The following is a 22,193-nucleotide window of genomic DNA, read 5'->3' as shown; positions in this document are numbered from 1 at the left end:
TTGTGTACATACACGTCTAACAATAACATTATCATCCTCACCTTACATATAGGGAAATTAGAATTTCAATTAGGGTTCAAGTAACTGCTACAGGTGGCATATCTGAGATTCAAACCCATTTTAAGGGCTGGTGCAGACTTAAAATTCTATGCATTAAATCCTTTGTTTTAAATTTCAAAGTTAAACTGATAACATGTTTGTTCTATAAAGCAGTTAGTGACAGTTCTTCCAAGATACGGCCTTTATCTACAAATGGTTGCAAATGTTTGGGAACCACTGACATAGATAACAGCAGTCTTAACAATGAAACACTGTGCTATTAATATTATATTATTATTTTTTGAGAAGTCACATGTAGCAAACAGGATGTTGCCGGACATGTTAGGCAAGCTGTTGCTAACCCAGAAGACTAAAAGGGATTAAATTCTCATTATTACTCATAGTTAGTCCCCAAATATCTGTGTATGTTCAGTTTCTTCAGTTTGGCAGGAAGTTTTAAAGAACTAAACAGCATGCCCTTCCGCCCCTGGCATATTCATAAGCTATTTTGGGGTGAGTCATCGGAATTCTGTGGTTTGTATATCCTGAAGGGAGAGAAGAGACACTGTATGGTTAGCATTTATTTGAAACAGCTAGTTGGAAAAAAAATAATTCTTTGATAAAAGTTCAGTGTTAGGTAAGAAATACATGTGGAAGGACTTTGTTTTGTTATGAAGATTCAGCTCATAGCCATGTCTCTGGAAATATAAATCATATTCTTTAGCCTGTGCGTATTCACAGCTTAACCTAGCGCATGCAGACGCCCTGACCTCACATTTAGTTGGGAGTAATACACAGAGAGTAAACAACTGGTTAAATGACTCTTCTTCTGTCCCGGGGAGTCTCTGCTTCCTAATGCTAAAGTAACGCTCTAAACTGGATAGAATTGTAGCCATGTGAAAACAGAGAGCAAGCTAAATCTCTGGTCTGTTGGATAATAATATCACCAATATTATAGTTGTGGATTATGATTAAATAATTACAACAGTAAAAAAAAAAAAAAGTGGGAAGGAATTAGTTTTTCTCCTTGTAGCTATGAGGGAGCCCAAGGGGGGATTTTAGTCATTAAACACTTTTTTTCTCTTTTTTTAAAAGTTGATAAACGTATTTTATTTTTTTTAACTGTTTGTTGGGTGTTGGAGTATAGCTGACTAAAATGTTGTGATGGTTTCAGGTGAACAGCAAAGGGGCTCAGCCGTGCATAAACATGTATCCATTCTCCCCCAAACTTCCCTCCCATTCAGGCTGCCACATAACACTGAGCAGAGTTCCATGTGCTGTAAAGTAGGTCTTTGTTGCTTATCCATTTTAAATATAGCAGAAACACATTTTTTTTTTAAACCAGGAAAAGAAACTGATTATTAATGGAAGAAGGAAGGAAATACAAGTTGGTTTGATACTTATGGTGTGCCAGATGCTGCAATAGGACTTCCCAGCCTCAGAAATATTATTTATATCTGGGGAAAAATATTATTTTCAGAAGTTGAAGTGAGCCTATGGTCCACAGCATTAGTTGTCTGTAGGACAGGCACCAGGACAGGAAGCGGTGATATTTGACACCCATGCTCAATCACAGTTACCCATTTGATTATGAGACCACTATTTGATCCTTAAAATGGTTTAGATGGAACATAAGTAGTGTATTACACAGCATTGAAACACATGATGAGTAAGGCCTTCTTTTTAATTTCCTCTCACTTTTCTGATTACATCAAATAGGAAATTTCATTTTGACATTAGTGAGATTTGAAGTCTCAGAGTAGGCAACCACACTTCCCTAGACGTGAATAACTACTTACTCCAAGCACTTCTTTGTACAGTTACATTTTATTTATGGCAAGTGAAATTGCTTTTTTCATATACATGGAGAAGTTTAAAATTTATGCATATGAAAGAGTGAGTTGATTTTAAAAATATTAGCTAAATAATAATACATATGGTGAGCTGAATGGGCAATGGGGAATTGACCTGAAGAGGTTACACAGCATATAAAACTTTATAACTTTGATAAGAGGCAGATGGTTTCACAGATGAATATAGAACACATAGCTTGCTTAAGTCCTCCCCTGCTAGTCCACAGTAGTCCTCCTCAAAGTGTGGTCCATAGATCAGTGACTGAGAACATTTTGTTCACCTGGAGGAGATAAGTACAGAAATTGCAAGTAATCATCTAGAAACTTTTATAGCTTACTGACATTACATTGACATCCAACTGCATGACCTATTTTCTAGTAACTTATTTTTATTGCATTTTATTATATTTTCCATGTATTTTACAAAAGTATTAGTCTGGAATGGACTAGAAAAGAAACCCAATAGTTTGAGAAGCACTGATGAGAAGATATGTTTAGAACAAGTAAGTGGCAGCCTAAGCAATTATGATAAAGGACTATGTGTTGGTGAAATGTACATGATTGTCATGGAATCTGGAATTGGAGTACAGAGGCTGAGATAATAAGTACATCTGAAAGGTATAGGACTGTCTCAATCTTTCCATGGTTGTATCCCCAGGGTCCAGAACAGGTTCTGGTATATATTAATAGTGAGCAATCTCTGTATATTTGGTCAATGAATGAATGAGTGAATGAGCTGTGGTGTTTTGCAGGCAGGTCTAATGGAATCACCAGAGTATGCTTGATTAAAATGCAGTCCTATTTCATTGTGCTTTTTCAGGCATTGTACAACGCCCTCTAGTTCCTTTTGTTCTGATTAAAGAAACACCAAGACAACTTCTGCGTATTAGTTGGGTTGTCAATATACACTGAATTCAAGTAGGATTAATGTAAAATTCTGGGCTGTATACCACAACAGATAGGATAGGTTGGATTATGTTTCTGTAATAAACAACCTCACTATCTCAGTGGCTTGATCCAGCAATTATGTTTTTTTTTTTTTTTTTTCTTTCACACACATGCACTCAACAAAGGTTGTTATAGGGCATGGTCATTGCAAGTCACCAAAACCTGTACATCCACAGTAACCAAGCAGAGGAAGTGGCAAATCACACTCTGTTTCTTAGACCTTCAGCATGACAGTGACACATTTCACTTCATTTTTTTTTTTTTTTAAGCTGAAATACTGAGCATGGCTAATATCAGTAGGGTGGGAAACAGTCCTACCACGTATCAGAAAAGTGAAGAGCCAGGAATATTTTGTGAGGAGTGCTGATTACCAGCATATACACTCATCTATTGTGAATTACATTAACAAGAGTTATTCTGTCTTTGATCTTCGGTGATTGTGTCATCTGCATTGAGGTATGGCACTTTCAGATCTGAGGACCAAATCTTGCATGTGATGACCTTATAAAGGGAGGGTCATTTGTATCCTTGGCCTCAGCCATCCGCTCACTTACTCTAGCAGTTCTGTTTTCTGTTCTTTCTACAATAACAATAGTGACCTCTGTGAGAGAATACCATCTCCTTAGGTTCCGATTCTCTCTCCACCAACCAACTTTACTGTTGAATACATCCTTTGCATCCATAAGAAGGCAGGTGGTTGGCCTTAGATCTTGGTCAGGGAGATTTCTTCTAGGGAATTTTTTTTTAAATGATTTTCAATAAAATTTTTTAAATAAATATTTTTGTATGAGATTGTTAGACTGAGTCAGCTTCCAAAAGGCTCATAAATCTTAAGAAAATCAAGCATATCAAGTTTCTACATTTGCAAACCTGAGCAGTAGGTCCCTGGGCCTAGTGATGTGTATATTCCTTCTTTTCTTTCCTCCCTTTTCTTCCTCCCTCCCTCCTTTCCTTCCATCCATTACCTATCTATCTATCTATCTATCCATCCATCCATCATCCTTCGAGGCAGGACATACCTACATATCTAGGTTGGGATAGAAAAGATACTTCTGAAGTACATGAAAACTTTTGCTTTCTAATGGAATATAAAACATTTTTGCCCCTTACAAATATTTTTATATAATCTGCTTGTGAATTTACCAGGAAAGAAAAGCTTGGCTTTAAAAAGATGATCTTTTTGCAGCTATTGTCAGCATTACTTGGACTTCCAAAATTAGTGGAATCTTAATCAAGCTGGGTGAGGTTTGACAGCACATTTGAAAAGCCCAAATTGGAAATTATAAATAGAAATAAAAATATCAATATCTGCCTCTGTCTATAGACAGATAGCAGAGGGAGGTGGAAATTTGAGACTTCAAAATGTGATTAGCATAAGCAGTCAAATGAGATTGCTGAGATTCCCCCACAGCCACTTTGAAGAGGCCTATGCCTGTAGCTGCCTATGAACACATTTAGCAGAGTAATTTTCAGATTTTTTCAGGATGGTGCCAGTGGACACAGACAAGTCACCCAGCTGAAAGGTAATGGGGGAAGGATCTTTTATTACTCCTCAATCAGCTGTTGCACATCTAGACATGTAACTATTCATTTGTTAGCCTCTAATTTTGGAGGTTGGCTCTAGATGATAAGCCTCATAAAAAGTTAACAAGGAGATTCCTTTGATAAGGTGGTAAATCATTAAATGGAGAAACGACCAGTTGATTTATGACCTACTGGACTACTTTAGACTGTGAAAGATAAACCTCAATTTCTGTTTTGCAAGTGATATCCCCCCTTAAAAAAAAAATTAAACATAGATTACACAAAGCAAAAAAGAGCACATTTTCCTCCAGTTTCAGAGATTCTGGCTGATTGGTGAAGCTCAAGTTCTATGTCATCCTATTTACAGAGGCTGCACTTAAGTTCTTTCAAACAGGGGCTGCATCTCTAGAGTAATCAGCCTGGTTTTGGCATAGTAGGTGCTTGGTGACAATCTTTTGACTGTGTGCACCAATCCTGGGTTAAAAATGTATGATTATATAGACAAAAAATATTGTGAAAAAGAGAAAGGATTGAGTCCCCTAAAAAAAAGTGGGACTCCTCCTTCAGTACTCCTGTTTCAGGGCCTTTGTGCTTATTCCTTCCGTCTGAAGTCTTTCTCTCAGGTTTTGCTCTGGCTTGTGTGTTCAGTTCTTTCAGGCTTCCTTTCACAAGTCACTGCCTTAAAGATTCCTTACCCTGCCACCTTATACACCAGTATCACTCTCCCCACTGTAGCTCTGTTGTTATTTTCTTCATAAAACTGGAAACTACCTTACACATTTCTATTTATGGTTTTTCTTTGCTGTTAGAATGTGAACCCCATGGGACGGTGGGGGATGGGTAGTATGAGAAGGACTTCATGTTGTTTACAGCTCTTTTTCTTTAGTACCTAGCTGTGGGCCTACATCCTACCCAATGAGTGCTTAATACATATGCTTAAAAATGAAGAAATGGGTAAACGAAAGATGAGTCAATGAATTCATAAAACTGGAAAATGACTGTGACTCCCAGGAGCAGGATTTTTTTCTCTAAAGTTAGTTGTGTGCACGCATGCCCAGTCACTTCAGTCAGGTCTGACTCTTTGTGACCCTATGGACTGTAGCCCACCAGACTCCTCTGTCCATGGGATTCTCCAGGCAAGGTAACTGGAGTGGGTTGCCATGTCCTCCTTCAGGGAATCTTCCCAACCCAAGGATCAAACCCACATCTCCTGTGGCTCTTGCATTGCAGGCAGATTCTTTACCGCTGAGCCACTGGGAAGCCCGAGTTAGTTGACTGTATTAAAATCAGAGGTTGAAATAACTTCTTATAATCTACATTGCTATAATAGTCATATCATATAGTCCTCTCCTGTTATGAAGACAACTATTTAAAAGTTCTTTTTTTCTCACTATGTTGTAATCATATATGTACTAAAATGTATTAAAAATGATTTGATTTGGGGAGCATTAGGGTCTTAATAATGAAGTAAATTCAGATACCAAAAGCTACTTCCTGTCAGTCTGTAGTTGGGAAATGCTAATTTATTAAAAAAATTTTTTTCAGTCTATATTAATTCATTATTTTAAAATCAAGTCACTTTTTATCTATAAGGTTTATCATTAGAAAATTGAGCCAACTTTATTTTAAATACTCATTTTGAATTAAAGAGACACATTTAAAACAATCAACTAAATGCTGTTGATAGGAGAAATAAAAATCTCAAACAAATTTTTTGAAGCATATAGTTCTAAGTAAACATAAAATAACTAAGGCTGACTCATGATCAATGTGGGTATTAGTTAAGTATACAGATATCACTTTTTCAGAGTTTAGTTAGATACAGTAAAATAATTTCAAATGCATCACTGTGATGGATTTAGTTTGTATTTGATTGTGCTGCTGCTGCTGCTAAGTCACTTCAGTTGTGTCCAACTCTGGGCGACCCCATAGACGGCAGCCCACCAGGCTTCACCATCCCTGGGATTCTCCAGGCAAGAACACTGGAGTGGTTGCCATTTCCTTCTCCAATGCATGAGAGTGAGTGAAAGTGAAGTTGCTCAGTCGTGTCCGACCCTCAGCAACCCCATGGACTGCAGCCTTCCAGGCTCCTCCATCCATGGGATTTTCCAGGCAAGAGTACTGGAGGGGGATGCCACTGCCTTCTCCGTTGATTGTGCTACAGGCTGCAAATACTAAAATGTCCCCAGACAGAAAATGTTGATTTCTTAAAGAATAAAGATGGGGACTTTTAGTCATAGGTAATTGTGTGTAGTTGCTCAGTTGTGTCCAACTCTGTGTGACTGCATGGACTACAGCCCTCCAGACTCCTCTGTCCTTGGAGATTCTACAGGCAAGAGTGGGTTGCCACGCCCTCCTGCAGGGGATTCCCATCCTAGGAATCTAACCCAGGTCTCCCACACTGCAGGCGGATTCTTTACCATTTGAGCTACCAGGAAAGCCCAAGAACACTGGAGTAGGTAGCCTATCCCTTCTCCAAGGGAACTTCCCGACCCAGGAATCAAACCAGAGTCTCCTGCATTACAGGCAGATTCTTTACCAACTGAGTTACCCAGGTAGCTATAGGTAGTTGGTGACAGCTAAAAGTTCTCAAAGTAAAGTTCTAAAATTTAGATTTTTTTGAATATAAATAGATTTTAAAAACTTACGAAAAAGATATATTTAAAAAACAATGTGAAAAAATTTGACGATGAAATCACTTTTCCAGTCCAAAAAGAATTTTTCTAACATGTTGAAGGCTCAGATTCTTGAAAGGCAGCACCTCTCCTGTTCCTTAGAAAATGTCTTATCCATAAACAAATGGACTCCTAAAGAGTCTTTCTGAATTCCAACTGCAAGTTCACAGAGGCACTTCTAAATTGGGCAGGAGAACAGGACCGATGGCTTTGAATATGAGCTTTGGAGACGTGTTGAATGTATGTTGCATGTCATATCTCACAGTGTAACTACAAATCTTTGTAAAAAAATTTGGAAAAACATTATTCAATGCAATGCCTTGGACTTTAGACGTACTCAGGATAAATGATCATTACCTAGTTCTGGTATCCAATTTCCTCTTCTGACCATATAGGTACAGCATGTGAAATGCTGAGCTGATGAATCACAAGCTGGAATTGAGATTGCCAGGAGAAATAGCAACAACCTCAGATATGCAGATGATACCACTCTAAAGGCAGAAAGCAAAGAGGAACTAAAGAGCCTCATGATAAGGGTGAAAGAGGAGAGGGAAAAAGTTGGCTTAAAACTCAACATTCAAAAAACTAAGATCATGGCATCTGGTTCCATCACTTAATGGCAAATAGAAGGGGGAAAGTGGAAACAGTGGCAGATTTTATTTTCTTGGGCTCCAAAATCACTGCACATGGTGACTGCAGCCATGAAATTAAAAGACACCTGCTCCTTGGAAGAAAAACTATGACAAACCTAGTGTATTAAAATGCAGAGACATCACTTTGCTGACAAAGGTTCATATAGTCAAAGCTATGGTTTTTCCAGTATTCATGTATGAATGTGAGAATTGGACTACAAAGAAGGCTGAGTGCCAAAGAACTGATACTTTCAAATTGGGGTGCTGGAGAAGCAAGGAGATCAAACCAGTCAATCCTAAAGGAAATCAAGCCTGAATAGTCACTGGAAGGACAGATGCTGAAACTCCAATACTCTGACCACCTGATGTGAAGAACAACTCACTGGAACAGACACAGATGCTGGGAAAGATTGAGGGCAGGAGGAGAAAGGGGTGACAGAGGATGAGATGGTTGGATGGCATCACTGACTCAATGGACATGAGTTTGAGCAAGCTCTGGGAGATGGTGAAGGACAGGGAAGCCTGGCGTGCTGTGATTCATGGGGTTGCAAAGAGTCAGACATGACTGAGTGAATGGACAACAACAATTACCATGTAGGTAGGCAGTTCAGAAATAGTTGCATCAATATTTCCTTGAAAGCAGATAAAAATGGTAGAAATTATGAAGAATAAGTACACAAAGACAATATCATTTTGTGATAAAATACAACTTATAGCAGTGTTTGGCTGAGAATTGTTTAGGGATATACACAATTTTGCCATAATTTAATGAGGTGTACATAATAAGAAATTCCCGTAAATTACTATAATTGTTATTTATATTCTCAGATCAAGTTCTTCAGGGCCTACTTGGGGAAAGATTTGATGAGATAAAGCAGCAATTGTGTGGAAGACACGCTGTGTAGACATGGTATAGCTACAAATTAGTGGAAACAGGAAATGAGTCCTTTTCCTTAAGTAGACTTAATAACCTGGGAAAGAAAATTACTGTCTCTGATCCTCATTTGTCTTAGGTGTACAGTGGGGGATTTGACTTAATATAGCATTTCCATGCCATTTAAACTGCTATGACATGGAAATTCCCTGTGGCCCAGTGGTTAGGACTCTGTGCTTCCACTGCAGGGGGCACGGGTTTGATCCCTGGTCAGGGCTTCCCTGATAGCTCAGTTGGTAAAGAATCCACCTGCAATGCAGGAGACCCTGGTTCCATTCCTGGGTCGGGAAGAACCACTGGAGAAGGGATAGGCCACCCATTCCAGTATTCTTGGGCTTCTCTTGTGGCTCAGCTGGCAAAGAATCTGCCTGCATTGTGGGAGACCTGGGTTCAATCCCTGGGTTGGGAAGATCCCCTGGAGAAGGGAAAGGTAAACCACTCCAGTATTCTGGTCTGGAGAATTCCATGGACTGTATAGTCCATGGGGTCACAAAGAGTCGGACACAACTGAGTGACTTTCACTTTCACTTTCAGGAAACTAAGATCTGTCATGCAGTGCAGCATGACCAAAGGGGAAAAAAAAATTGCTGTGACATATGACTCACTTTCTGAATTTTTATCCAGGTGAAAATAGGTTGCTTTCTATTTTTCCTTTATTTTATAAGGTTTATTTAAGAAGAATTCACTCAGCTGAGTGCATAAAAAAAAAAAAAAAGAGCTGAAAAAGAGATACAACTAGAGGAAAGAAACTGAAGAAGATAAAGTGATCAGTTGCTGATAACATGATACTGATATTATGCCGAAGATAATAAATGAAAAGTTCTTAGAATTAGTAAAAGTTTAAACTGAATTAATACAAAGTAAATATTCACAAAATGATTCCTTTCTTCTTTTATACCAATAATTAGGAAATAAAAGGTTATGGGGAGATGCCCATATACCATAGCAGCTATAAAAATACAGCATCCTAAAATTAGCTTGTCAATAAATATGTAGAAATGATATAAAAACTATAAAATGTTACTATGATTTATAAAATAAGACAAGAAAAGGGACATATCATGCTCATGTGAGAAGACTCAATGTTCTAAAGATGTGTATCTTTAATCTGTATATTAAGAGTAATGTCAATCAAAATCTCAATGGAACTCTGTGGAAAATATGCCCAAATGATTCTGAAGCTCATCTGGGGAAAAGAAATGGAAATAATTTCTCCTACCTGTCCTCCTGGGGAGGTGAAGGTCTGGGCTGAGTAACAAGACATAGATGACAGGAAGGTGAGGAGGCAGGCTGGGGACAGAGGACTGCCATCACCTGGGTCCTGTGACCCATTCTCAAAGTGATCCAGAGCAACTCTTAAACAAGACTTTGGGCATTTCTTACTGGGAAATGAGTGTTTTTTAGTCATTAAACAAAGGTTGATTGAACATCAGGAATTAGGGGTAGAGCAGTGAGTAAAACAAAGTCTCATCCTTGGGGAACTTAGATTCTAGTTGGAGAGGCAGACAACAAACTTAGGTTTTGCTGAATGATTCATAGGCCTTGTAAGGGAGACCTGGAGACACCTACAAAGATCCTAATGAAATTAATGTTTCTTAAACTGTTTGTCTTGAAGGACCAATTGTTTCCATTTCCAATCAGTGGCAGACAGATAATTTTGAAAATCTAGAATCTTTTGGTTGGATGATGTGGTACTACCAAATTTTTGTTCTTTTTTCATTCAGAACCCTGGCACACACTGAGTTACACCAAACTCAGGGAATGTGTTTCAAATGGGATATAGTGCTACAGACAAGCTAGTTTCTAATGGAAGTTGGCTATGGGAGTGAATCTTGCTCCATTCTTTTGTCATTTCACAGTTGTTCCTCTTCATTCACACAAGAGCACAGTTATTTCTAAAAGTGTCAGTCCTCTACCCTTCAACGTAGTCTCAGTAGCAGTGGCATGGGAGGGGACACAGTGAGCTGCCAACAGGCTGAGTCAGCTGAGCAAAGTAAATAGGAGTCCAGGTTCTGAACTGAATCTTCCTGGATTCAAATCCACTAGCTCTGTGCCATTGAGTGGTAAGTGGGGTCTACTGAGAAAGAATATGGATACAATCCTAAAAAAGAGAAAGACAAAGACAGGGGATGTGAGAGTATGTTTCCCTCCATTGTATATTGAGAAATACCATTTCCATTTTTGAAGATTCAAAAATTAATGAATGGCCTAATCTCCCATCTAAATGCTGAGTTTCTCCTAATTCCCGTTTCTCAAGGCTCTCAGACAGCGTGAGGATCTCAAATTTTGTCAGAAGAAATTGCTGTCTACTTAAAAAAAATTTTTTAAATCTCTCTGAGCAAAAATTTTCTTGTCAATGGAGATAATAATGATACACAATGGTAATCACATTGCAATATATAAATGTGTATTTATATATGTTGTACACCATAAATTTATACAAAGTTGTCAACTATGTCTCAGTTTAAAAATTGATATATATCTTGTAGGGCTGTTGAGATCATGAAATTAATTAAAGTTTGTGGAGGTCCTAGCACCAAGCCAGGGATATTTTAAGTGCTTGATTAATGGTAGCTGTTCTCTTAGACATAAGAGTTGAACAGGTGGTTATTTCTTTGTGTGTACAGTTTTCTTCTACTTCTAGGGTTTCTAAATTCAGGACTCCTGAATTTCAGAAAAGTATTTTCTTGGTTCATTTTCCCTTCTGATTCTCATACAAAAAGAAGAGGTGTGCTGGTATATGATCATTTCTACGGGTTTAGTTAACACGTAGGTTATGGATTAGACTCTGTGGACCATACTTTTTCTTTCCCTGACTGCTTGCCTTCAGAAAGACTTTAATCACAAAAATCATCTCAGTTATCCTTGAGAGAGACAGAGAAGAAGACAAGTCCCTGAAAGGCAACTGGGGCCCGGTTAGGTGTATGAGGGGAGGGGTGGTCTGAGGGGCAAGGGGCAAACTTCTGCCAGCAGACAGGGTATGCCCACCACAGAAACCTCAGTTCTTGCTGGCCCCAAATAAAGTCATCTTTGACTCATTTTAATTTCCCTCCTCAGGCAGAAGAAAGCTTTGGTCCATGCCACTTTATCACTTAATTTGGAAATTGTTTTCGACTGTCAGACACAACTATGTCTGAAATCAAGATTAAAGCCTGTGAGTCTTTGGTGAACAAAATGGAAATAAATGCTGAAAATTCCCCTACTCACCTTGAAAGGCTAATGTGGAATGAGAGACTGTTTTCTCGGTCAGTTTTATCTCTCCAGGTGTTGTGTAGAAGCCTAAACAGTCAGTCAGTGGGTATGAGTCACCCGGCTGTGGTCAGATTAGAAATTCTTAAAACATGATATAGAAGTCCAGATCTGAGGGGAAAAACGAAGAAGGGAGCTCTCTACGGCTTCTATCACCACCTCTACCTCTTGGAAGCCTAATTTTCCTTCTTTAGTTTTGGACATGTACAGATTGAGATGCTGCTTGTTTTCTAATCTTCCTTTCTTCTTTTGTTTTCACCCCCCCTTTCCTGACTTTTAAAACCAGACACTTATTTATATTGCACGTATAACAGACCATCATTAGGGGATTGATCTATGTAAAAATGCTTAAAAGAGGGAGAAGATGAAAGAGGAGAGACAGAAGAGGTAGAGATGGGCAAGAGCAGGGGAGGAGGGAAAGTGAGGAGGACGAGGACCCTGAGCCTGCAGAGACCAATGAGGAGAAGCAAAGTCTGTGTTCCTTTAAAAGACAGACTGATGATGTCATACTTTGCTAAACAATAATTTTCTGTTTGCCCATGCTACAACTAAAGAAAACAAAGGCAATTGTTGAAGTTCACCTAATTTAAGTTTTAAGGTGTTTTGACTTTAAACATCTTCCAGAGCAGTTTCTGTATTCTTGAGATTGCTCAGTAGCTCAGAGCCAAGGATAAGCTGGCCGCTGGGTGTTTTCTATTCTGAAGAGCTCTCCAGAAGACTATTAGGTTTGGGCAAGAACAGTGTTCCCACTGAAAGTCTCCTTGGCCTGCATTCTGAAGCAGAGTAATACAAAATCTAATTGGAAATAAAAGTCAGCAGCTGAAATGTCCTTTTCTTTACAGAACTCCATATCATTTACAGCAGTCAGAAGTTCCTGTTTAGTAAATGCCCGTGCTCTCCCTTAGCACTGAGGGTTCAAAGAACCTGCATGATGTTCTTTTTTTTTTCCCTTTTCTTTTGCATTTAGCACAGAGAAAGTTTCACTGCAAGGGTCATTCAAAGGAAACAGGTGGCTTGAGTCATGTTCATTCTTAAAGGTCCTCAAGTACTTTTGAAGTCGTGATTATTTTTACTTTGAGGACACCTAGTGGCAGTTTATTGAAAGTGAAATCGCTCAGTTGTGTCCGACTCTTTGCGACCCCATGGACGGTAGCCTACCGGGCTCCGCGGTCCATGGGATATTTCCAGGCAAGAATACTGGAGTGGGCTGCCATTTCCTTCTCCAGGGGATCTTCCCAACCCAGGGATGGAACCAGGTCTCCTGCATTGCAGACAGACACTTTACTGTCTGAGCCACTAGGGAAGCCCTAGTTTATTACCTGTGTCCTTTAAAGCTGGAAGAAGCTACAGGATGTAGTAACCGCAGGCGAGCCTGTTTTTCTCAACACCTTCAGACTGAAGACAAACTTGCTCTGGCCCTGGGTGATTGGCTGGCCCTTGCCACCTTCTACAGCCAAATCCCTACCCTCACCTTTCACAGTTATCAAACAAAATCCCCTGCCTAATTGTTTCACAAGTGGTTTTTAATGAGTTCATTTTTTATTTGCCACCAATGACCTCTTTTTAAACATTACAGGATGACCAACATCTGGTCAATTCACCAACTAATGAAAAGATCCTGACGGTCTGTTTTAGGCAGACATTTTGAAGAGTTTAGAAATATAAGACAAAGATCTAGGTGCATGGGATTTTTTGGGGGGGAGGGGGAATCTCTTCTGATGGTGAAGAGCTCCTTCTCAGCTGTATTCTCAGAGCCATGACTTCATCCCTCTTCCCTTTTCCTTATCTCTAAAATGGAGGTGAGCTGTGCTTAGGTTAGAAGGTGGGTGTGAAGATTACAAGAAATCTCGCGATAACTCGCATAGCACCTAGTATCTGGTAGATACTAAATAATTGTTAAGAGCCTTCCCTCTCTACTCATCTAATTTTACTCCTGACCTGGGGCATGGCCCTTGCTCTGGTTGTCTTCCTGACAGAAGACAGCTGTTCACTGTTTCACTCTGATTCATCCCCATCTCAGTCCCAGAAACTTAACACATCTCACCACTTTCATTCTCACTTGCAATACAGATCTACTGACTTGCTCTGGATCCATCTTACAACCCTATTCTGTTAGAAGGAGATAAACCACACAAAGTTAAATCTCTATAGGCAGAGTTTCCTGTTAGTTATGATACCCAGCATCAAAACGGACTGTTTTAACAGTAAATTCCTTCCCTGATGGTCAAGAAGAGATGATGTGATTAGCTCTTTGCCAACAAGCCGCTCATCCCCTACCCCCTGCTTTTTTTGGCTTAAGTTTAGACTGGATGGTTTCTACAAACCTCACTGCATTTGGTATAAAGTCCAAGCATTTTGATATGGCCTTTAAGGAGCCACAAAACTGTCTCTGCCTACCTCTTAAGCTGCATCATGATCCACTCTTGGACTTGCTTATTACATTCCTACCCATTAATTAAAAAAAAAATCTCCCATAAACCAAGTGAGCTCTTTATTGCCTTGTGAAATTTGTACACGAGGGTTGTTTCCGGACCTCTCATTCTTCTACTCTTTATCTGACTAACTCCTTCTTAGAGGATTCATACAGGTTGCTTCCCTGGAAAGTTCCTTCCTGACACTAATCTAAATTTAGTCTCTTCCTTATACTCCTCTTCTTAGCACCTATCATAATTTCTAGCTATGTGTTTATGTTTATATTTTGTTTATTGTCTGTGTTCCCACTAGAAACAGATTTTCAGTGAAAATAGGGACATGGCATTTTTATTTATTTCATTTACCTAGCAAGATATTGGCTCATGCAGAGCACTCATTATTGAATGAATGAAGCCAACGCTATTAATGAGGAAAGTCCATTTATCATTTCCGCACACTAACCTGCCCTACATTTCCATCCACAAAGTATTTTTGTTCAGCAGCCTTCTGGGGATTCCCCTTTGCCTCAGAGGTTATTTTTGGCTGCTGATAGTTTCTAATGAACAAAAATTGTTTCCTAAGAAGAATCTCTATCTTTTTACCATTCAGAAGATACTTTTCCCCCTTAAAATAGACAATTCAATTAATGCTCCTTACATATCTTTTTGTTTAAACTTATAATAGCACAAATTCTTCTTGGACAAATTCCCATCACAACAGATAGCTTTGTGTAATGAAAAGATTTTTTCATGCCCTGAGTTTTGTGGGTTGAGAAGTAATCCAAAAATCCAAGTCTGTTTTTCACTCAGTGAGTAATGCACAATTCCGTAGTTCAGAATTTCATAGAATTTCATAGTTCTTTTTCTTTACATGTGGTTAAGCCTAACTTACTGGGGCTTCCCAGTTGGTGCTAGTGGTAAAGAACCCACCTGCCAGTGCAGGAGAACTAAGAGAGGCAGATTCGATCCCTGGATGGGGAAGATCCCCTGGAGGAGGGAATGGCAACCCACTCCAGTATTCTTGCCTGGAAAATCCCATGGGCAGAGGAGCCTGGCAGGTACAGTCGATGGGGTTGCAAAGAGTTGGACACAACTGAAGCAACTTAGCACACACGCACAGTATGAAGAGCAGTATATTTAGATCCAGCATTATAATTTTTCAAAAACTAACCAGACCTTAAGACTAGAAATCTTTATAATTAAAATATGAATCATTTTGTCTTACTTTGGCTTCCCAGAAAGCAGAATCTAAAACACAGATTTTTGTACCAGTAGCTTATTTGTGAAGTGGTTTCAAGATTAAGACAGGGAAGGAGAGAAATCCAATGTGAGGGCATTATTGAAATTATTTTTGTGATCAATAGGGGCCTATGCTATGCTATGCTAAGTCACTTCAGTCATGTCCGACTCTGTGTGACCCCATAGACGGTAGCCTACCAGGATCCCCCGTCCCTGGGATTCTCCAGGCAAGAACACTGGAGTGGGTTGCTATTTCCTTCTCCAATGCATGAAAGTGAAAAGTGAAAGTGAAGTCGCTCAGTCGTGTCCGACTCTTAGCGACCCCATGGACTGCACCCACCAGGCTCCTCCGTCCATGGGATTTTCCAGGCAAGAGTGCTGGAGTGGGGTGCCATTGCCTTCTCCAGACCTGCATATAGGTTTCTCAAAAGGCAGGTCAGGTGATCTGGTATTCCCATGTCTTTCAGAACTTTCCAAAGTTTATTGTGACCCACACAGTCAAAGGCTTTGGCATAGTCAATAAAGCAGAAATAGATGTTTTTCTGGAACTCTCTTGCTTTTTCGATAATCCAGTGGATGTTGGCAATTTGATCTCTGGTTCCTCTGCCTTTTCTAAAACCAGCTTGAACATCTGGAAGTTCACGGTTCACGTATTGCTGAAGCCTGGCTTGGAGAATTTTGAGCATTACTTTACTAGCGTGTGAGATGAGTGCAATTGTGCGGTAGTTTGAGCATTCTTTGGCATTGCCTTTCTTTGGCATTGGAATGAAAACTGACCTATAACCTTGATACGGCATGTTGTAGGGGGAAAAAACCTTGAATTCTTAGTGAGAGTTTTTCTTTTATTTTTCTCCCCTTTTAAGAGTTTTTCAATAACCTTGTAACTCTCTCATTGAAGTTCAGCAAAACTGGCCACAGGGCGAAGTCGTTTGTGGTGGTTAGCTGAATACAGCAGCTGGCCCAGCTTATCTCAGTGCTTTGAGTCAAGAAACGGCAAAACCTTTAAGACTGTGCTTCTATGAAGGAATTGGTCAGAGAGCTTTGATCTCCCAGGTGTCTTGGTAGCTATAGACGATTACAAAGTGATACATTATCTCCACTGACATTTTCCCTAAAAAGATGATTTCCTTTGTTTTAATTGAGACTAGAGTTGAAAATTGCTTCAGAGTCTTAGTGCTGGGCCATATTTAGAAACACAACCTGGAATCAAGATTGCCGGGAGAAATATCAATAAACCTCAGATATGCAGATGAAACCACCCTATGGCAGAAAGTGAAGAGGAACTCAAAAGCCTCTTGATAAAAGTGAAAGAGGAGAGTGAAAAAGTTGGCTTAAAGCTCAACATTCAGAAAACGAAGATCATGGCATCTGGTCCCATCACTTCATGGGAAATAGATGGGGAAACTGTGGAAACAGTGTCAGACTTTATTTTTTTGGGCTCCAAAATCACTGCAGATGGTGACTGCAGCCATAAAATTAAAAGATGCTTACTCCTTGGAAGGAAAGTTATGTCCAACCTAGATAGCATATTCAAAAGCAGAGACATTACTTTGCCAACAAAGGTCTGTCTAGTCAAGGCTATGGTTTTTCCTGTGGTCATGTATGGATGTGAGAGTTGGACTGTGAAGAAGGCTGAGTGCGGAAGAATTGATGCTTTTGAACTGTGGTGTTGGAGAAGACTCTTGAGAGTCCCTTGGACTGCAAGGAGATCCAACCAGTCCATTCTGAAGGAGATCAGCCCTGGGATTTCTTTGGAAGGAATGATGCTGAAGCTGAAACTCCAGTACTTTGGCCACCTCATGCGAAGAGTTGACTCACTGGAAAAGACTCTGATGCTGGGAGGGATTGGGGGCAGGAGGAGAAGGGGATGACAGAGGATGAGATGGCTGGATGGCATCACCTACTCGATGGACATGAGTCTGAGTGAATTCCGGGAGTTGGTAATGGACAGAGAGGCCTGGTGTGCTGCGGTTCATGGGGTCTCAAAGAGTCGGACACGACTGAGCGACTGAACTGAACTGAACTGATATTTAAAAACAAATACATGAACCTTAATTTTAGTCACTTGCAGCAAATGTGGTCATTCCACTTCCTAGTGTTTTGAAGTGCAGTTATGAAAGATCATCATAATGAAACCCAAAGTTTCCCCAGGCTGTGGTGTATGACTATGCCACGGGGAATATAGTCACAATGAAAGGAACAGGTTTTCTCTTTTTTCACAACAGAATTGTAGATCCGCTTCTCTCTTATCATGTTGATATTCGATCCTGAAATGTTCTCGCTTGTATTGTCCATCTTGCTGCTGCTGCTGCTTAATCGCTTAAGTCGTGTCCAAGTCTGTGCGACCCTATGGACTGTGGTCCACCAGGCTCCTCTGTTCATGGGATTCTCCAGGCAAGATTACTGGAGTTGGTTGCCATGTCCTCATCCAGGGGCTCTTCCCAACCCAGCGATCGAACCTGAGTCTCCTGCATCTCAGGCAGATTCTTTACCACTGAGCTACCAGGGAAGTGCATATTATTCATCTTAAGCCCTTGCAAAAATTCTGCAATTCACTTTAAGCATTGAGTCTCTACTTTTTACATTGCAAAGTGAGACTTAAAACATTTCCTGAATATGTCTTGCAAAACATCTGAGAATTTTCCTGAATGACTTAAAATAACTTTGGTTTGTTTAAACCAAGATCCAAACAAACCACTTGCCGATTTATTTCACTGAAGACTTTTTAAAGTCTGTTTTAATCTGGAATAGCAGTTTTTCCTCACTCCCCTTTTCATGGTTGTATCGGTCAGTTGTCCTATAGATTATTTCACTGTAGCAGATGCTTTTCGTACCCTGCTCATATTCCTTGCACATTCATTGTTCTCGTGTACTCTGACCCAGAAGACTCCAAAAGAAAGCAGCTTACTATGACTCTGCCCTTAGGCTTTCTTGCCTCTTTCTACCATCAGCTATACACCCTCTTCCTGTTACCGAAAATGGAAGAATGACTGCTTGCCACTCAAAAGCAAATAAAGAGGCAAGTTAGTGGAAAGGAAAATTTGGTTTATTTAGGAGCCTGGCGGGGAAATGGAGGAGGGTGGCCTCTTGTCTAAAGGCCAACTTTCCCCACTGACAGTCAGTGGGCAAGGGATTTTACAGATGGAGGGAGGGGGCTATATGCCAAAACAGCACAGTCAGCTCTGGCAGTCATCTTGATATTAGTCAATCGGTGTTCTGATTAGCATCATTTTGATTGTTTTAAGTATAGTTAAATCTTTCATTTCAGGATTGGCTTGTTTCCATTTCTTAGAGACAAGTTCTCAGAATTGTTGCATATTATGTCATAAGTTCTCAGAATTGTTGCATATTATGTCATGGCTTCAGTCTTGTCCTCCTGTAGTTAACTTCTTCCCCCCGGTGGGACTTTCAATATCTATAAGACAGATCACAGAATATGGTTCAGAATATTATCTGTCACACTTGAGGAGGAATTAAAGGTCTTGATTTTACTTAATGACTAAACTCGTTATTTGGTCTCATTTGACTGTTTTCCTTTGTTTCTACATTTTCTCACTTCTTTGATTAACCTTATTCTTCAGTTAAAGTTTTTCTACAGAGGCTGGGGACATGCAGGCCAAGGACCATAGAGTCCTGCTCCATGTCACTCCCACTCCACCACCCCAAGCAGCCTTCAACCAATGACCGAAGTGAGTGAATAGAGGATGTATCTTCCTAACCTTTTGGATAACTCTGAGATAAGTTCGTAAACTATTGATGACAGGAGCATTCAAATGAAGATGTAGGATCAGAACACAGGTGAAATCTATTCCCTCCTTCGTGATATGAGGAAGCATTAATATCAGATTGTTTTTGTGAACACTGAGTACAGATTTTCCCATAGGAAAGTCCTATACCAATGGTAGTAATTACTACAGCAGTTTGTCATTCTGAAGACAAACATTAAATTGTAGAGCTACTTTTCCTTATATTTACTTTCAAAGTATAAATACTTTCAAAGTATTTTCTTTTTAAAACTCATAGGTTTAAGTTATAATTTGCAGGTTCTATGAAATTCCATGTACAGGCAAAGAAGGAAATGCCTTTGAAAGGGAGAGATACATTTTTCTTAATCCAAAAGGACCTCATTTGCTGCAGTTCCAGAGAATCTTATTTTAACTTTAATTCACTGATGCTTTAATAGTGTTAATCTGAAGCAATGGAGACAGCTTTATTAATTGGAATCTTTCATTACAGCCATGATTTCATTGCTAGGGGAGTAAGTGGCCTATGTTTTTTAAAAACATTCATTAAAATGTCAATAAGTATCAATCAGAGAAATCATTTCCCAAACCTTTTAATCTTAAAAATAGGGTGAAAAGAACCTTCACGCTCATTTCTTCGTGCCAACAAGGGCTGAGATGAGCAATGTCTTGAGTTAGAGCCCAAAACTGGCTGATTCAGTTTAGTGCACAGTTTTTTATTGTCATTTGAAATTAAAGAGCTAAACCAAAGTTTAAAAAAAATACATAAGAGAAGAGCAGCAGCTTATGCAGATCATTTGCCAAGTTGTCCTTTATAGGATAGAAGGCATACAAAAATGCAGTTTTTACAGGAGTTTTGACAGGCCTAGAATCCTCATTCATGTTTTGTGTCTTAGATCATCCCAAGGGTCTAATGACAGAAATAGGTCATCTCCCCAGAAAAATGCTCATATTTACAAATATTTTACATGCTATTTTGAAGCATTCTTGACACACTTCCTCCCCTAAAGTCCATAGATTTTAGGTAATGAACTGCTGGTTTAGGTGTTCAGTTCCCAGAAACAGTCATCAGAAGGACAATTCAACATTTAATCTTGAGTTTGAGCCCTGATGTCACATAAAGCTGTGTTAGTTTGGTTTGAAAGAGGTCTGAATTTCAAGGGATGATGTGATCAGTACATTGGCTCCCATACTGGGATATATCCACTCATACTTACTTTACCTAATCATTCAGAGGAAACAAAGCAGTCTTTCAATTCAAAGTTAGTTTGAAAAAACATAATGAAAAAATAAGACTCTCCAAGGAGTTGGATGTAGGCATTAGAATGCAGTTCAAGAAGCAGACAGGCATGGAATATATTTCCATGAATGTTCCTTCTAGGTCCCAGCTGGATAATGAAAACCTGAACCCTTCACCTGAAGAGTAACAGGAGGGGTTTGGATCAGAGAAGGGCTGTGTTTGTTCTCTGCATCTATCTTGTTTCTAAGCACATGTTCTCTAATTCAGGAATTGAGTTTCTACTTTGTGCCTTAGAATGGGTCTGGACATTTAATTTCTTGATTTTATCTTTAAAATTCAGCACATTTCTTTTCTTTATTGGGCATAGTCAGCACCATCTGAAGTTTGCTTCAGTGGAGCTGAGGGTGAGTATATTCCTAAGATGACTTATGTGCTTGGGAGCTTTCTACTATTTCAAAGTAAATACATGCAGTTTTCTAAGAAGGCACCCCTAATGGTAGCCATTTAATTTCCCCACATTTGTAAGGTATATATAATTCATAAAAGGCTTTCATATTAATGACCTATGTTCTGAATGAAGGACAGGCATTACTATGTCCAGCTTATGGGTGAGGAAATGGAGGCTTGCAAATATTTGAGGCATACTGTCAGTAAATGAGAGCTGAGATTACACTCCGGCTCTCTGACCTTTATGTGGATGCTTAAGTTCTTAAGTGTACTTGAAAGTCCATTTTTTCTTTTACTCATATGTTGGTTAACTGAATTTATTTAATCATAGTTATGGTTGTGACTAAATATCACCTTGGGCCCATTTCTGGCTGCATTTCCATCCTATTAGTTCTTGGGTGGATTGGGTGGATTTGAAGCCAGAACTAGTCTGAATTCTGCTTCTGAATCAGTTTGTCTCATGATGAAAGTAGTCCTTTTGTTTTTAAAGGTTTCTACATGAATTACCGCATCTGTTTGATGTCATTCTCAGAAAAACAATTCATCCATGAAAGGTCATTTCACATCAGCTTTACAAAAGAATAATCTTAATTTTGTATGAACTCATTGTATAAAGGATTGTAGTTATAATAAAACCCCATCATCAAGGATGCCAGAGTGAAAGCCTCCTGCTCGTACCTGTGTCATTCTTACATTCTTGGTGCCTCCGAGTGCATGGCACTGGGTGGGTGTCTACTTAATTGAATATTTCAAAACATCATCACATTGGTCTTGTGGAAATAAAATTTGAATTTAAGAAAACATTTCCCAAAGCTTCTAAATTTTACAGAAATCTTAGCCTCCATATAGGAGGAAAGTTCTAAAAGTGCTAAAACTATAGCATTCCAAAACATCCTTCATCCTAGTATTGTGCATGAAATAGGACTAGGAACAAGCAAAAGCAAGCTCACCAAACACACAAATATGCCATGCACTCAACTTGACTTCTCAACAAAGAGGAAAATTAAAACTCTCTTTTCCTATTTCTGCATCTTTGCTTCTAAATGTTGACCGATTGCTTTTAGGTAAATATGTGTGTGTTGCTGTACATTGAAAAATAGCGACAAAACACCCGTAATGCTGACAGTGGAAAATGCATGCCTCTGTGGTCTGAAGAGCTCAAGCAGTACCTTTCTTTCAATTTTGTGTAGAGCAGAGCTACACCCTGCTTCTATGTTGTTAAGCACTAATTGCCTAATTACAGTGCTTTGGGACACTGT

The 22,193-nt window shown here is 39.3% G+C and overlaps 1 long non-coding RNA gene across 1 annotated transcript; it reads right to left on the bottom strand.

The window, feature by feature from the left end:
* Window positions 1-1,847: 1,847 nt before the first annotated feature.
* Window positions 1,848-10,010, bottom strand: LOC147366726 (uncharacterized). Its single transcript, XR_015168825.1, has 2 exons — window positions 9,825-10,010; window positions 1,848-2,173 (listed from the first exon to the last, which is right to left on the bottom strand). It is a non-coding gene; the product is annotated as an uncharacterized LOC147366726 (long non-coding RNA).
* Between the last annotated feature and the right edge of the window lie 12,183 nt (window positions 10,011-22,193).

Source organism: Bos grunniens, chromosome 8 (genome assembly GCF_055505025.1).
Source record: "Bos grunniens cultivar Pamir isolate PY7600 chromosome 8, Bosgru_T2T1.0, whole genome shotgun sequence".
Lineage (NCBI taxonomy): Eukaryota > Metazoa > Chordata > Mammalia > Artiodactyla > Bovidae > Bos > Bos grunniens.
Note: the sequence above shows the minus strand (reverse complement) of the source record. Positions and strands in the feature narration are given on the sequence as shown.